Source organism: Cucumis melo, chromosome 3 (assembly GCF_025177605.1).
Source record: "Cucumis melo cultivar AY chromosome 3, USDA_Cmelo_AY_1.0, whole genome shotgun sequence".
Classification (NCBI taxonomy): domain Eukaryota; kingdom Viridiplantae; phylum Streptophyta; class Magnoliopsida; order Cucurbitales; family Cucurbitaceae; genus Cucumis; species Cucumis melo.
Genome location: NC_066859.1, coordinates 7,488,077 through 7,505,248, shown reverse-complemented (window position 1 = coordinate 7,505,248; position 17,172 = coordinate 7,488,077). Strand labels below are relative to the sequence as shown.

The 17,172-nt window shown below is 36.0% G+C and overlaps 1 long non-coding RNA gene across 1 annotated transcript; it reads right to left on the bottom strand.

The window, feature by feature from the left end:
- Positions 1-4,395: 4,395 nt before the first annotated feature.
- On the bottom strand, positions 4,396-6,400 carry LOC103485691 (uncharacterized). Its single transcript, XR_536916.2, has 2 exons — positions 6,091-6,400; positions 4,396-4,792 (listed from the first exon to the last, which is right to left on the bottom strand). It is a non-coding gene; the product is annotated as an uncharacterized LOC103485691 (long non-coding RNA).
- Positions 6,401-17,172: the final 10,772 nt, after the last annotated feature.

The following is a 17,172-nucleotide window of genomic DNA, read 5'->3' as shown; positions in this document are numbered from 1 at the left end:
GACTCGGGGGCTATATATCACTTGACAGGTTCTTCGGAACACTTTATCTCATATGCCCCGTGTGCCGGTAATGAAAAAATCCGAATAGTCGATGTCTCTCTAGCTCCGATTGCTGGCAAAGGACAAATAGTTCCCTTTGACGGTTTTGCTCTCCAGAATGTTTTGCATGTCCCTAAACTGTCTTACAATTTGTTATCTATAAGCAAGATCACTCGTGAGTTGCATTGTAAAGCTATCTTCTTACCTGAATCGGTTTATTTTCAGGACATGAGCTCGGGGAGGACGATTGGCACTGCCCGGCATAGCAGGGGACTTTACATCCTTGATGATGATACCTCATGTAGTAGTTTGTCTAGGGTTAGTTTACTGTCATCCTACTTTAGCACTTCTGAACAAGACTGTATGTTGTGGCATTTTCGACTGGGCCACCCAAACTTTACATATATGCAATATTTATTTCCCCACCTTTTTTCTAAACTTGATGTCTCTTCTCTATCTTGTGATGTGTGTATCCGAGCTAAACAACATCGAATCTCTTTTCCCTCACAACCATATAAACCTACACAACCGTTTAACCTCATCCATAGTGACGTTTGGGGTCCTTCCAAGGTCACCACCTCCTCGGGAAAGCGGTGGTTTGTAACTTTCATTGATGACCATACCCGTCTTACCTGGGTCTACCTTATCACAGATAAATCCGAGGTTCCATCCATTTTCCAAAACTTCTATCATACTATCAAAACACAATTTCATACAAAAATTGCAATTCTTCGAAGTGATAATGGTCGGGAATTCCAAAACCATAACCTTAGTGAATTTCTAGCCTCCAAGGGGATTGTTCACCAAACCTCATGTGCCTACACTCCTCAACAAAATGGAGTGGCCGAACGAAAAAACCGACACCTTGTGGAAGTAGCCCGTTCACTTATGCTTTCCACTTCCCTTCCATCATACCTGTGGGGAGATGCTATTCTTACAGCTGCTCACTTAATCAATAGAATGCCTTCTCGTATCCTCCACCTTCAGACTCCCTTAGATTTTCTTAAGGAGTCTTACCCCTCTACTCGTCTTGTTTCTGAGGTTCCTCTTCGTGTGTTTGGGTGCACCGCCTATGTCCATAATTTCGGCCCTAATCAGACCAAATTTACCCCTCGGGCTCAGGCCTGTGTGTTTGCTGGGTATCCCCTTCACCAACGCGGTTATAAATGTTTTCACCCGCCGTCTAGGAAATATTTTGTCACTATGGACGTTACTTTCTGTGAAAACCGACCCTACTTTCCTGTTAGCCATCTTCAGGGGGAGAATGTGAGTGAAGAGTCTAACAGCACCTTTGAATTTGTTGAACCTACTCCTATTACCGTGTCTGACATTGATCCTCATCCCATAATCTTACCCACAAACCAAGTTTCCTGGAAAACATATTACAGGAGGAATCTCAGAAAGGAAGTTGGGTCCCCCACTAGTCAACCGCCGGCTCCAGTCCAAAATTTCGAACCTCCTCGAGACCAAGGTATGGAAAACCCTACAAAACCTTGTACTAATAATACAATGAGTGAGAATGACAAGTCTGATGTTGTTGTTCTTGAAAATATGGAAGAAAAGAACCGTGATGATGAGACTGAGGTTAGAATAGAAACCAGTAACGATGAAGCTGAACAGGGTCATACAAGAAAACTTGATGAGTATGATCCCTCCCTTGACATTCCAATTGCATTGAGAAAAGGTACCAGATCATGCACTAAACATCTCATTTGCAACTATGTTTCCTATGATAATCTCTCTCCACAGTTTAGAGCGTTTACAGCAAGCATTGACTCTACCATAATACCGAAAAATATCTACACTGCTTTAGAGTGTCGTGAATGGAAGAATGCTGTTATGGAAGAGATGAAGGCTCTCGAAAAGAATAGAACTTGGGAGATCTGTGCTCTACCCAAGGGACATAAAACTGTAGGATGCAAATGGGTATTCTCTCTCAAATACAAAGCAGATGGTACGCTTGATAGACACAAGGCAAGGTTAGTTGCAAAGGGGTTCACTCAAACCTATGGTATTGACTATTCAGAAACTTTTTCTCCAGTTGCTAAATTGAATACTGTTAGAGTCCTGCTATCTGTTGCTGTGAACAAAGATTGGCCTCTATACCAGCTGGATGTTAAGAATGCTTTTTTGAATGGAGACCTTGTGGAGGAAGTCTACATGAGCCCCCCACCAGGATTTGAAGCCCAATTTGGTCAGCAGGTGTGTAAACTCCAAAAATCTCTATATGGTCTAAAACAGTCTCCGAGAGCATGGTTTGACAGATTCACTACCTTTGTCAAGTCCCAAGGGTACAGTCAAGGGCACTCTGACCATACTTTATTTACAAAGGCTTCCAAGACAGGAAAGATAGCTATTCTAATAGTTTATATGGATGACATTGTTTTGACTGGAGATGATCAAACATAAATCAGTCAACTAAAGCAAAGAATGGGTGATGAATTTGAAATCAAAGACTTGGGAAATCTGAAATATTTCCTTGGAATGGATCAAAAGAAGGTATTTCCGTGTCTAAGAGAAAATACACCCTTGATTTGCTAACCGAGACAGGTATGTTGGGATGTCGTCCTGCTCATACTCCTATTGAATTCAACTGTAAACTAGGAAACTCTGATGATCAAGTTCCAGTTGATAAAGAACAATATCAGTGCCTTGTAGGTAAATTAATTTACTTATCCCATACTCGTCCTGATATTTCCTTTGTTGTGAGTGTTGTCAGCCAATTTATGCAGGCTCCCTATGAGAAACATATGGAAGCTGTTAACAGAATCCTGAGGTACTTGAAAAATACACCTGGTAAAGGGTTGATGTTTAGAAAAACAAATAGAAAGACCATTAAGGCATATACTGACTCAGATTGGGCAGGATCTGTTATTGATAGAAAGTCTACCTCTGGTTATTGTACCTTTGTTTGGGGCAATCTTGTAACTTGGAGGAGTAAGAAGCAAAGTGTTGTGGCCAAGAGCAGTGTTGAGGCTGAATACAGAGCTATGAATCTGAGAATATGTGAGGAAATTTGGCTCCAGAAAGTCTTGTCAGATCTTCATCAGGAATGTGAGACACCATTGAAGCTTTTTTGTGATAATAAAGCCGCTATTAGTATTGCTAACAACCCAGTTCAACATGATAGAACTAAACATGTTGAGATTGATCGGCATTTCATCAAAGAAAGACTTGACAGTGGAAGCATATGCATTCCGTACATTCCTTCAAGCCAACAGATTGCTGATGTTTTTACCAAGGGGCTTCTCCAACCACACTTCGACCTTTGCGTTAGCAAGTTGGGACTCATTGATATTTACCTCCCAACTTGAGGGGGAGTGTTAGAATTAGTACTTTTGGAAAGAATAAAATATAAGATTTTATTTCCTAAATATTTCCTAAATCTTTTCCTTTCTTATTCCTATTGTACTCTATTTATTCTCCCTTTGTACCTATTGTTTTTGTTCATAAGAAAAATAATAAAAACTAAAGTATCGTGGTTTTTCTCCCGGTTCTCGGGTTTCCACGTAAGTCTCGGGTTGTTGTTAATTGCTTTCAATAGTATCCTTTAATTCTTGTTTTAAAGAAAGAAATTATAGATAACAATCAATTATTATTTCAATTAGTTCTTAAATTCTTTCTTTGATCTGAATCATAAGAATTGGCAAGTCTTCCTTCCACTATTGGTGAATCTGATTATAAGACAAATTGTTTTCTTGAACAATGATAGATGAATTTTCAATATTTGACCCTAAGTTATTTCTTGTGATAACACTGATGAAAGTTCGACTATTTTCATCTTCACTATTGTTATTTAATTCATCATCTGACAAGGTTGCACCAAGGCTTCTCTTTTGTCTTTTTAAATAATTTAGACATTCAACTTGATAGTAACCATAACTTTCACATTCTCAAAATCTCTCTAATTTGACAACAAATTTATCAAAATCCTTTCTTCTATAATTGTTCTATTCTCTCCTGTTGGAGCCATACTTATTTGATTTTTTTAAAAAAATTTAACTACTTTTGAGAATTGCTTTGTAAGCATTGGTCTGGAATCATTTATATTATCGGTAGAAGATTTATCCTTCTCAAGTAGGTCTTCTTCGTGAACGAATCGAAAAGCAGTTTCTTTAACTTTATCTAGACAAATTTCAAACGTATCCAAAGAACCAAATAATCCATCTAATTTTAAAGACATCATGAGCTTCTTCAATCGCTCAAATCTTTCTAAGTAAAGATCTCAAGACTTTTCTTATGAGTTTGGATTCAGAAATCCTTTCTCCTAGAGCAAAGCATTCGTATTCAATATCTAGGACTCTAACATTGAATTCATCAATCGATTCATCTTCCATCATTCTCAAGGATCCAAACTTTGAACTCAGCAATTGTAATCGTGAAGTTTTTACTTTTGACGTTCCTTCAGATGTAACTTCAAGAATTTTCTAGGCTTCTTTTGCTGATGTACAAGTACTTATTAGTTTGAATACATTTTGATTAACTCTATTATAAATAGCATTGAGAGCACAAGAGTTGCCAAGAGAAGCTTGATCTTTAGCATCAATCTAATCAAATTCTGATTTTGCTGTAGATTTACCTTCTACGATAATTGTAGGTGGTTCCTAACCGAAGATAACAATTTTTCATGTTTTACTGTCAATTGATTTAAGAAAAGCTGTCATACAAGCCTTCCAATAAGTATAATGTTCCATCAGTGGTCTAGTAGTGGATTCGTCTTCTTTGATCATATCCATTTGGTTGAAACCTTGCTCTGATACCAATTGAAAAAATGAATTAGTAGTAAATTTCCTTTTGTTGTTGCTTTGGTTAACAACTACAGAAATAACTAGAGGACAATAAGAAAATTTACAAAGAAAGCTTTGTTAACCAAGCTCGGTGAAACCTACATATGTCTAGAGAGCTTTTAGCTCAGATAAGCAGATTTTATTAAGATTCAAACGAGTGTAAAACTTTCAATAAACTAAAAGAGATTTCTTCTAGAATTAGTACTCTAAAAATAATCAACCACCCCCGAATTATAATTGAATCTAATGAAGATAAACATGCTCTCTTGAAGTAGATGACCCTAAATCAACTAACTTAATCTTTTTTAGATCGCTTATCAATAATACACTTGAATCAACTATGAAGCTTAAACTATCTCCACGAAATATCTAAGAAGGTAAGAAACTAAATACTCTTCTTGCAATAAGAAGCTTTCGAGACATCAGTGAAGAATGCCTTGAATGACTGAAAAAACTCTCCTTTTATAATGAGAAGAAAGATAAAATGGAAAAAGGAAAGGAAAACCAACGGCTTCTTTTTAGTTGCTTTAAGAGAGAATTACCGGTAGTTTAAATATCTTTTTAGAGAAGCAAGGAAAAGATAAAAAAATATTAAAAAAGATTCTTAAAAATGAGGAAGTTCTTTTATCTTTTTTAAATAAAAAGAAATTATTACTATATTTCGTCAAAAAAGTGTAACATAACCGACAAGAAAAACCTCCATAAACATGTCATATCACAAGCATATACCCTTGACAAATAGACATTAAAGCAAACTCACCACAATATGAAGCCTAAAATCAGCATTTACACACAACCCAATTCATTTCCAAAACACAATTTGGTTGACTAATAGAGTCATATAAGAAACTCAATCAACAATTCTTGGATTTCCCACTGGTTCCTACCTTTTAAATGCATAGGAGACATCCAAACACAAACAACCTAAACCCAAACCAAATCGCATAAGTCATAAACCAAACCCAAAAAAAACTCCAAAGATCACTCTACCACAACCATTACCCCAACCTAACTCCCTGATTTACCGTGAAAATTGCACAATTAAAGGGAATAATTAGCTCTTATTTAGTTCAGTAATAGAAGTTCCCTTTAAATATATATACAAAAGATAACCAGATATCAAAAAATGGAGAGAATGGCCTGAGCAGACAACCCCACCCCACGGCATTTGCCATTGTGGGATTCCGTTAATTCCAGAAATTGAACGAAAAAAACTGGGCATTGACATAGCTTGAAGGAAACAAAAAATGAAGGAAAAAAATACCTTGAGAGAATAGCCAGAAACGGAGGGGATAGCCGGAAACAGAAAATGAACGAAAAAAATTGCATGCCCTAGCTTGAGAGAAGAACGCCACGAAACGGAGAGGATAGCAAAGAACGAAGAGAAACGGACAGGAACGAATAGAAACGGAGAACGAAGAGAGGGAAATCCGACGAGGAACTAAGAGAAACGGAGAGAAAGAACAAGTAACGAAACAAGAGACTTTTTTTTTTATTCCCACGAGCCATAACTTGTCCGAATTCCATGGTGATTAAGCCTAAAACAGAATGGACAATTTTGTTTGGTATACAAAGTTGGCCTAGAAAATTGTATATTGAATTGGGGCAAATCAAATTAAGTTGCTTAGGCCCAAAGTTCAATCTTACTCAAGCCTACTCTACAAATTGAGTCTAGATTGGAAACAGTTGCAAATATAGTAATTATATTCAAAATAATGAAATATACATTAACATTTTAAAAAAATTACAAATATAACAAAATCTATCAACGATAAGAATATATTATTGATAGACCATGTTAGCAAATATTGGTTTGATAAACTTTAAAAGTCTATCAATGATAGAAGTCTATCACCAATAAACTTTGCTATATTTACAATTTTTCTAAAATATTGTTACATACTTAATAATTATTTTAAAAATTACTATCCATTGTAATTACCCAAAATTCAAACATCACTCGTTGCAATACTAACCATTCTAACTTTGAGAATAAGCTAAAAATTTGCTTTACCAATGAACACCTTTACCAAACTCAAATTTAAGTTTATAACACATCATTTTCTTTTACAAAAACTAAAATCTTGTCAAACAGTAATTTTTAGGTTTTGGTAGCGTATTCTTTTTAATATAATAAAAATAAAAAGATCTAAATCATGAACCTTTAATTCATTTTTGGTGTATGCTAAAATGTAATTTTAAATCACATTTACAAACAGATGCATCTGCAAAATTAGGAAACTGAAATTAGCAAGATCTTCTAAACATTTCACGTTTGCCCCAACTAACCTGCACAACTTTTCCATTTTTATCCTTCCAAATCTATTTTTTTTTCCTTCTAAAGAAGAACTCAAACAAAGTTCACACCTCATTAATCTTTTTGAAATTCAAAATTACTCTTTTCTTCCCGCTACTTCAACTGAAAACATTTTCATCCACCAAATTCTATTTTCTAAACACCCCTAACCATTGCACTAATATAAAATAGGACAAAATAGATTGTTGGTCCTTAAAGTTTGAAGATTGTGTCTATTTGGTATCTAAAGTTCTAAAATGAATACTTTAGTCTTTGAGGTTTGAGAAATAGTTTTAAATAGTCTTTGTACTTTACCTTTTGTCAACTAATAACAAAATGATGTGGTTGTTAAATATGATTAGTCATCCAAGTAGCAAAAGAATTATAACAATATTATTATTTTTGTATAATGTGGCATTCTTCACCCAACTCTAACAATGTTTTCTTCACCACCGACATATATTTCATTTTCTTTTTTACACCTCTCTCTGTCATTTGTGTTCAACCTCAAGCTCTAACATAATTTTCACCGCCAGCGACCATAGACAATCAAAGAATAGGCAGCAAATGGTGAGCACGAAAACCTTTAGCTAGGGGTTAGCAATGAAGGGTTCTACTCAATAATGGAAGAAACCTCTTGTCTTCTGATTTCACTTAACAATGGAGGATTCCCTCTTTAAAAGATACCCACCAAGCTTCTTCCTCCTCTGAGTCTCTCTAAAATTGAGGTCTATTTCTCATTCCTTCTTCTAAGAATTTGATTTTTCTTAATTTGGGCCATGGTTGAGACTTTTCTTTCTCTTTCTCTTAAATTTCAACTTCATTTTCGCTTTCTCTTTCTTTCTCGATCAGATTTTTTTATGGGTCTTTTGTGTAAGTTGAAATGTGGGTTCCCTCGTTTTCTCAATTTCATCCTCAATTTCTCCCTCTTTTGAGTTTTTTTATGCAATTTTAGATATAGGTGTTGAGCAAGAAATTTCGGCCAATTAAATTATGCCACCTCATCACAGCAAACTTTGTGAGTCATAATTTGATTGGGTTTGGATAATTAAGTTTTCTCCTACCCAACTCAATTCAATTTCTAAATATAAAAATTGAGCCAAAGAAATAATGGGACTGAGCCCACCAAGGAAATAAGCCTAAGCCCGAGCCCCAACAGGAAAATGGGCCTAAGCCCAAGCCCAACAGAGAAATGGGTCCAAGCCCACTTAAAAGCCCATGAAATTTCTCTATAAATAGAGACCTCTGCCATTCATTTTGGGATCTTTGATTGAAGGAAAAATTAAAGCTCTAAAAAATTGAAGACAAACTTCAAAAAGCTCTTAAGACGTGCAAGTTTTTATCAACCTCGAGACCATCATCTTTTGAACGATTGAAGACTTGGAAGATGAAATTTTTCTAGAATTCCAGAAGGTTAAAACTTGAATCAACTTCCAACTACGACTTCCTGAAGATCGAAGACCATGAAGTTTTAAGTTTAATTTATACTCGAGAGAAAGAATCAAAGGAGTAAACATTAGAGATTGTATCAACTATATCAATCAATATACAAGTTCAATTCCACGAATTACATTTCTCTTGAAATCTCGTGTGAACAGTTTGGCACGTCCAGTAGGACTGTCTCTACCTTTCATCTCTTTCTCTTTTTGAAGAACATCTAAAGAAATCATGACATCTCAAGGTAACACTTCCAAAGCTCTCAACGACATCAGCAAGCGACCAAATACTCGTAGCCGCTCAAGGGAAACCCAATCATTTGAGGATATGCCACCCTTTGAGGTCGCAAAGAATATCTGGAAATAAAATCTCTAAGCCACCAAAAGGTGGAATTGTAATCAAAGAAAATCCAATGATTGACGAACACAACTCGTCATCTAAATGCTCAAATGAGGAGGTGTCTCATCCAAATATAATGTCAATTATGGTGACTAATGTGGATAGAAGCGAAGACAGAATGACAAAGCTCGAAAAGAAGGTTAACATGCTCATGAAGGCGGTTGAAGAAAGGGATTTCAAGATTGCATCACTGAAGAATCACATCGAGAGTTGTGACACTACTGAATCAAGTCACATATACACTGTCAAGAATGTTGACAAAAGGAAGGCAATTATGCAAGAAAGTCAATCAAAAAATTCAACCTCAATTGCATCGTTGTCTCTTTAGCAATTGTAAGAGATGATTGTAAACTCCATCAAAACTCAATACGGTGGACTTGCTCAAACTTTATCTTTATATTCCAAGCCATACACGAAGAGGATTGACAATTTGAGGATGCCACATGGATACCAGCCACCCAAGTTTCAACAGTTTGATGGAAAGGACAACCTAAAACAACATGTTGCTCATTTTATCGAAACATGTGAAACTTCTGGTACACGAGGAGATTTGATAGTCAAACAGTTCGTCCAAACCCTTAAAGGAAACGCCTTCGACTAGTAGACCGGCCTAGAGCCTGGATCCATTGATAATTGGGAGCAGCTTGAGAGGGACTTTCTCAATCGTTTCTACAACACCCAATATATTGTTAGCATGATAGAGCTAATTGCCACCAAGCAGTGAAAGGGTGAGCCAACCATTAACTATATTAATCGTTGGAGAGTATTAAACCTTGACTGCAAAGATAGATTAACTGAACTGTCAGCAATTGAAATATACACTCAAGGAATGCATTGGGGGCTCTTGTACATCTTGTAGGGAATAAAACCCTGCACCTTTGAAGAATTAGCAACCAGAGCTCATGATATGGAGCTAAGTATTGCTAATAGAGGAAATAATGATTTACTAGTCTAGAAAATTAGAAAAGAAAGAAGTGAAGAGCACCCAAAAAGTATCGAAGGGTGCCACTAAGAAGGCTATGGTTGTCAGCTCGACCCCTTTGAAATTTGTCTCCAAGAAAAAGAAAGTGAAAAAACGCCATGATGAAGGCGAAAAAAGATGCCCGTCGTTGAAAGAGAGACAAGAAAAAGTTTACCCTTTTCCAGACTCTAACTTACCTGACATGTTAGAGCAACTAATAAAAAAGCAACTCATTCAACTTCCTGAATGTAAACGACCTACAGAAATGGGGAGAGTAAATGATCCCAATTACTGCAAATATCATAGGGTCGTCAACCGTCCCATTGAAAAATATTTTGTATTGAAGGAGTTTATTCTAAAGTTAGCTTTAGTAAAAAATATTGAGCTAGATCTTGATGAGGTGGCACAAACAAATCATGTCGCAGTAATCAATTATTTAAATAATCGATTGTCTGCTACAGGAAGTTTAATCCAATTTGGACTGTTGGAACCTGTTGTTATATATTCTTCACCGGAGGCCTTACAAAATAATGACTCCCAGACTGTTTGCTCCAAGGAAGAAGAAAAGCAGGTAGAGGATGCTGATGAAGGATGAACACTGGTAACGCGTTGAAATAAATACAAACAACATTTTTTCTCAAAATGAATCTCACTCTTTCCGAGAGTACAGGAGAAAGGGTAAGTCTCAAAGAAGAAATACAAGAAAGAATGCGAGAAAGCTTCTACCAATCATCGAAGAAAGTGAGGAGCTTCCTCGACCACGACAACCAATAACTCTGATGGACTTCTTTCTTGAAAAAATTTCAATGAAAATCGTCTCGTGCTATACTGTCAGTACGATTGAGGACGATGCTTCCCCCTCAAATCCGATAGAGACAGCACCCAAGCCAGAGGATTTGCTTTCTTTAGGCATAAATGACTTGTTGACACTATCGCAAGAAGTTAAGGATACAATTATCGAGATATTAAAAAATGATGATGTCTTGACTATTGCTACATCACCAATGAAGACGTGTGATTCCTATTGTATATCGATATCATTTAGTGATGAGGATTTGTTACTTAGGTCAAAGCTTCATAATAGACCTTTATATGTGTCAGGATATGTTCAGGAGCAAAAGCTCAATCAAATTCTCATTGATAATGGTTCTGTCATCAACATTGTGCCAAAGTCAACCATGAATAAATTAGGTACCTCAATTGAAGAGTTATTAAATAGTAAACTGGTGATTCAAGGCTTTAATCAAGGAGCACAACAAGCAATAATCACTGTTCGTTTGGAGATCACCATAGGAGATTTATAGGCAAGCACAATATTTCATGTGATCGATTCAAGGACTACTTATAAGATGTTATTGGGGCGTTCATGGATACATGAAAATGGAATGAGAACCTCCACGCTTCATCAATGTTTTCGATTTTCCAAACGAGGAATTAGGAAGGTTGATGTTGACATTAAGCCATTTTCAAAAGCCGAATTTCATTTTGCTGATGCAAAATTTTACACAAAAAGTGATGATGTAAGTAAAGTCATATCAACTGAAGTTCCCATGACAAAGACACTTATAAGCACAAGCAAGGAAAGATGACAACAAAGAAATCAAATGAAGGGGAATGCACTCAATGGTCAAGAAAATGATGAACCAATGACCCAAGCTAAGTTAGAGGCGCCAAAGAGTGAAAAAACAACAAACCCATAAGAGAAAGTCTCAAATCCCCCTGTTTTACACTATATTCCTCTGTCCCAACATAAGAAGGGAGAATCACCATTTGTAGAATGTTTGAAAAACTTGACGGTTGGAAGCATTAAGATATTAAAGGAAAGCTTCACCTCATCACTTACCAAGATAAACAAAAGAGAAGCAAAAAGACTTGAGTAAAGGGGCATACATGCATTCCTTCTAGAAAGACGAACACTTAAGGGATTCGATCTGAAGGCATATAAGTTGATGACAAAGGCGAGCTATCACTTTACAACTCGTATTGAGCTTAAAAGCATAAAAATATTCGACAAAACATAAAAGAAGCTTCACAAACAAGGATATTCTGTACCTAATTCAAGAGCTGGAGTTAGATATAAGTCTTCTGACCCAGTTCGAATAACCGGTAAAGAAAAAGTAAAAGTCTTTGATAAATGCTACATTACAGTTGAAGAAAGAAAAGATTCTGAAGAAGGTGAAAAGGATAGAAGTCAAAGAAGTTTCATTTTGGATCACTTTACTTCTTCTATTGCACGCCCTTCAGTCTTCCAGAGATTGAGTACACTGACAACGGATGACAAAAATCAAGGTTCAACTTCTAGCTCCACTCAACTTTCTGTCTTTCAAAGGTTAAACACAACCACAAAGAAATTATAATCTATAAGCCCAACTTCGATCACAAGAGAATCTTCCTTCAAAAGGTTAAACATTTTGATAACAAGAGGCTAAAAGAAATGTCTTATATCCACGTCAAGAAAACCTGGCTTAGTGACAGGGAACGAGGAAATTCACATTGCAATTCTGTAAATAATGAAAAGAAAGATGTCTGTCTCAGTAAGCATAGAAGATTTATTGAAAGTAAAGCAACATGACATTGTTTTTACTTGACTTGAAAATAATGAACCAAAAGATGAAGTAGATATGTCAGTTTGTGGCCATGTTACAATAGAAGAGGAATCCGACCATTAGACATTTGAAGAAGATACCAAAACCGCTCCGTTATCACTTGAGGACAGAGGTTAATCAATGATTCATGAGTTAAAAGAAGTCAATCTTGGTACGATAGAAGAGCCTCGTCAAACCTTCATAAGTGCATAACTTTCTGATGATGATGAAAATGAGTATGCGAGCTTACTCAAAGCATATAAAGATGTCTTCACATGGTTATGTAAGGAAATGCCTGGACTTGATCCAAAGGTGGCTGTTCATCGCTTAACAATCAAACCAGAGCATCGACCAATCAAGAAAACCCAACAAACTCATTTCTTAAATCGAGGAAGAGGTAAAGAAGCTCATGGAGGCTGGATTTATTCATAAAGTCAAGTACCCAACGTGGATAGCTAATATTGTTCCAGTAAGAAAGAAGAATGGTCAATTACGTGTCTGTGTCAATTTTTGTGACCTAAATAACGCATGCCCAAAAGATGACTTTCCTTTACCTATCATGGAAATCATTATAGATGCAACTGCAGGACATGAAACTTTATCTTTCATGGATGGGTCGTTAGGATATAATCAGATTCGAATGGCTCTAGATGATGAAGAGAAAATAGCATTCTGAACTTCAAAAGATATATATTGTTATGAGGTAATGCCTGTCGGATTGAAAAATGCAGGTGCCACATACTAATGCGCTATGCAAAGGATCTTTGATGATGTGCTACATAAACACGTTGCATATTATGTTGATGATCTTGTAGTCAAGTCTAAGAAGTAATTTGATCACTTGAAAGACCTAAAGCTTGTAATTGATCGCCTCAGGAAATATCAACTAAGAATGAACCCTCTTAAGTGTACATTTGACGTGACATCAGGAAAGTTTCTGGGTTTTGTAGTAAGACATTGTGGAATCGAAGTTGATCGCTCTAAAATTGATGCAATCTAGAAGATGCCAAGTTTGAATTGATGGAAAAAACAAAGCAAAGACATACGCAGCGGAAGATAAAAGATCATGCTTTACTCTATATGCATCTAAACAATTTAGAAGTTAACATGCAACTACCAAGCGATGAACCTAAACGAAGAGAAAGGAAAGTAAACGATGTACTTACCTTTGTAGTTCTCAACTTTTTCTTTGATCCAAAACTTCTTCTTTTCCTGAAAATCACGAGCAAGGACAACCACCAAGCTGACCTACTATGCTCAGGATCAAGAACGGAGTTGTGGGACTTAGTTATGTGAAGAGAATTTTTTGAGAGAGATGGGAATCAATCGTTTAGATGTTTCTCAAAGCCAAAAAACTCTTATTTTCTCATTCGGTAATGAGTAGTTTTATATGAAATTTACATGCAAATTGCATATAAATTATTTCATATCTTATCAACACCTAATCAAATCATTAACTCTTTAATGAAATTAGTGGCCTTAAATTTATAATCGGCTGCTACATTTTCCATTAACGTTAATTAATAAAGTAATTAGTCAAAGGGGCATTTTGGTCATTTGACCAACTTGAGTCAAAGTCAAACTTTGACTTTTCTTAGTCAAAAGTCAACTTTTTGACTTTTTACTAATTTTCCCATCTTGACTAATTTTAACCTCCTGAGTATGAATCCGTATTCATTTCTCTAAATTTCAAATCATATTTGATTATAATTTCGATCAAAGTTCAAAATTAAAAATCAACATGTTGACTTTTACAACTTTAACCATTTCAAAACATTTAAAGCTTTTAAATATGAATCTATATTCATATTTATTTAAATCATATTTAAACACAAAGCTCAAAGTTCATAGTTACCAACTTATATCTAATATATTTGTCGGTTTCTCTCTCTCTTCTTAATTCGAACAATTCGAATTACTTCAACATACTTGTTCTTAGTTGAATCCATATGAGCTAGTAGGGGATCCTAATGGACCTATAAATCATGGGCTCCAACGATCCGAGATTAACTGGCTAAACTCTTTTAGACCAAAGTTAATCAACATTCGTTAACTAAAGAGTCATTCCACTAAAGATTCTTAGTTGTACTCCCCTCACTATAGATATATTTCTATCCACCTGATATAACCATAATGGGTAAGTCGATCCTTCATAGGTTGTTCGTAATCTTGACTGGGTCAAAATACTATTTTACCCTCGAGATTACATCTTGCTCCTTAAGACCCACTGATCTACTATTGAACAGTTGGTTTAAGGTCCAACCTATAAACTAGAATCCTTCTCAAGCAAATGAGAAGGTGGGACCCCTTGTTCTAGACTTGGATTCAGTCCTTAAGAGAACAACCTATCTACTATCCTAGAAGTGGGTAGGAGTGAATTCCATCTTGCACCCTATGTCCCTAGCTATCCACTCGGTCTTACCCTTGAAATGGGAGGCTTATTGGATCAGCGATGTTGAGCTGCCCTCACCTATGCAGATCTAAGGATACTACCAAATGAACAGAAGTTCATAGTTAGCTCAGGATTAAGATCAAGTTACCTAGGCCATAAAAAATGAAATAGTCAGTTTATAGTTTACGGTGTTATAACTAAAAGTGACTACTTCATGGTTCCAGTCTTATGCAAACCATTTACATAGGACACCCCCACTCCCATGTCTCTACATGAATGATCCAGGATTACATCGTTTGTACTAACTACGGAGCGGGCCGCATTCATAGTGTTTATCCAAAATAAGGCGCCCAACCTTATTCATACACTGTAGAGCATTTAGGCTATTAACTTGAACTTAATCCATGTTTATGTCTTTACATAAAGTTCAAGTATATATGACAAACTAGTAAATAGCCTCGGGACCTTAAACTTATTGATTTTAAGATTATAGCATTCAATAATAAATTTTATTGAATCAAATAACAAAGTATGAGTTTTAGGACACAAATTCCAACATGAATAACCTGCATGAGTTGAGACGATTGCAAGGTCATTTGGCTTACTTCAGAAGGTTTATATATAATCTTATGGGTCGATGTCAACCATTCTAGAGATTGATGAAGAAGGATGCAGTCTTTGATTGGGATCAGTCATGCCAAAATGCATTTGATAGCATAAAGAAGTATTTGCTCAACCCTCCAATCTTGAGTGCGCCTACAGCTGGAAAACCATTGATATTGTATATCGTGGCTCAAGAAGCTTCACTTGGGGCATTACTTATACAAGAAAATGATAAGGATAAAGAATGCACACTCTACTATCTAAGTAGAACTCTAAAGGGAGTTGAATTGAATTATTCTCCAATTGAGAAAATTTTTCTTGCATTCTTCTTTGCAATAGATAAACTGAGACATTATATGCAAACATTCACTATACATTTGGTGGCAAAAGCTGACCCTATCAAATATATCTTATCAAGGCCCGTCATCTAGGGACACCTCGCTAAATGGGCAATTATATTCCAACAATATGATATTGTATATATCCTCCAAAAAGTAATAAAGGTCCAAGCATTGACAGTTTTCCTGGTCGATCATTTGGTTCCATCAAATTATAAATTATGTGATGAATTACTTGATGAAGAAGTATTGTTTGTTGAAAGCATGTATCCTTGGACAATGTTCTTTGATGGTGCGGCGTGAAGAAGTTGAGCTGGTGTCAACATTGTCTTCATCTCTCCCTAGAAACATATGTTACCATATAGCTTTACACTCGGTGAGTTGTGTTTAAGTAATGTTGCTGAGTTCCAAGTCCTAATCATTGGCCTGCAAATGACTTCAGAATTTGGAATAAAGTACATAGAAATATTAACGATTTGAAGTCCATCATAAATGATATCTTCTATCAATACGAGGTAAAACATTAAAACTTGAGGCCCTACTTCATTTATGCTAGAAGATTGATGGACATATTCGACGACATAATATTGAAGCATATACCGAGATCAGAAAAGTAAGAAGGTAGATGCGCTTGCAAACTTGGTCACTACTTTAACAGTCTCAGAAGACGTACCAATAAACATTTCCCTTTGCCAAAAGTAGATTGTGTCCTCGATTGTAAGTCAATACGAAGAAACTGATGTGATATCTGTGTATGAAATTGATGAAGAAGACTAGCGTCAGCCCATTATAGACTATTTGGAGTATCGCAAACTTTCCACCAATCTTTGACATCAAGTTGAGATATGAAGAAGAGCTGCACGATTTATTTATTACAATGGCATACTTTATCGATGCTCATATGAAGGTCTTCTTCTGTGGTGCTTAGGAAAAGAGGAATCGACAAAGGCCTTAGAATGAGTTGAAAAGAATGAGTTACTATTGGCCCACCATGATCCACGACTAGATGCATTTTGCCAAGTATTGTGAAGCTTGTCAATTTCATGCAAATTTTATACATCAGCCACTAGAGCCTATTCATCCAATAATAGCTTCATGGCCTTTTGAAGCTTGGGGACTCGACCTGGTTGGACTTATCATGCCTAAGTCATCAGTTCCCTATTCTTACATCCTTGTAGGAACTAATTATTTTTCTAAATGGGCTGAAGTCATGCCATTAAGAGAAGCAAAAATGGAAAACATTGTAAATTTTGTTTGAACACACATCATTTACAGATATGGTATTCCTCATCACATCGTGACAAATAATGGAAGACAATTTCCTAATACTCTGAT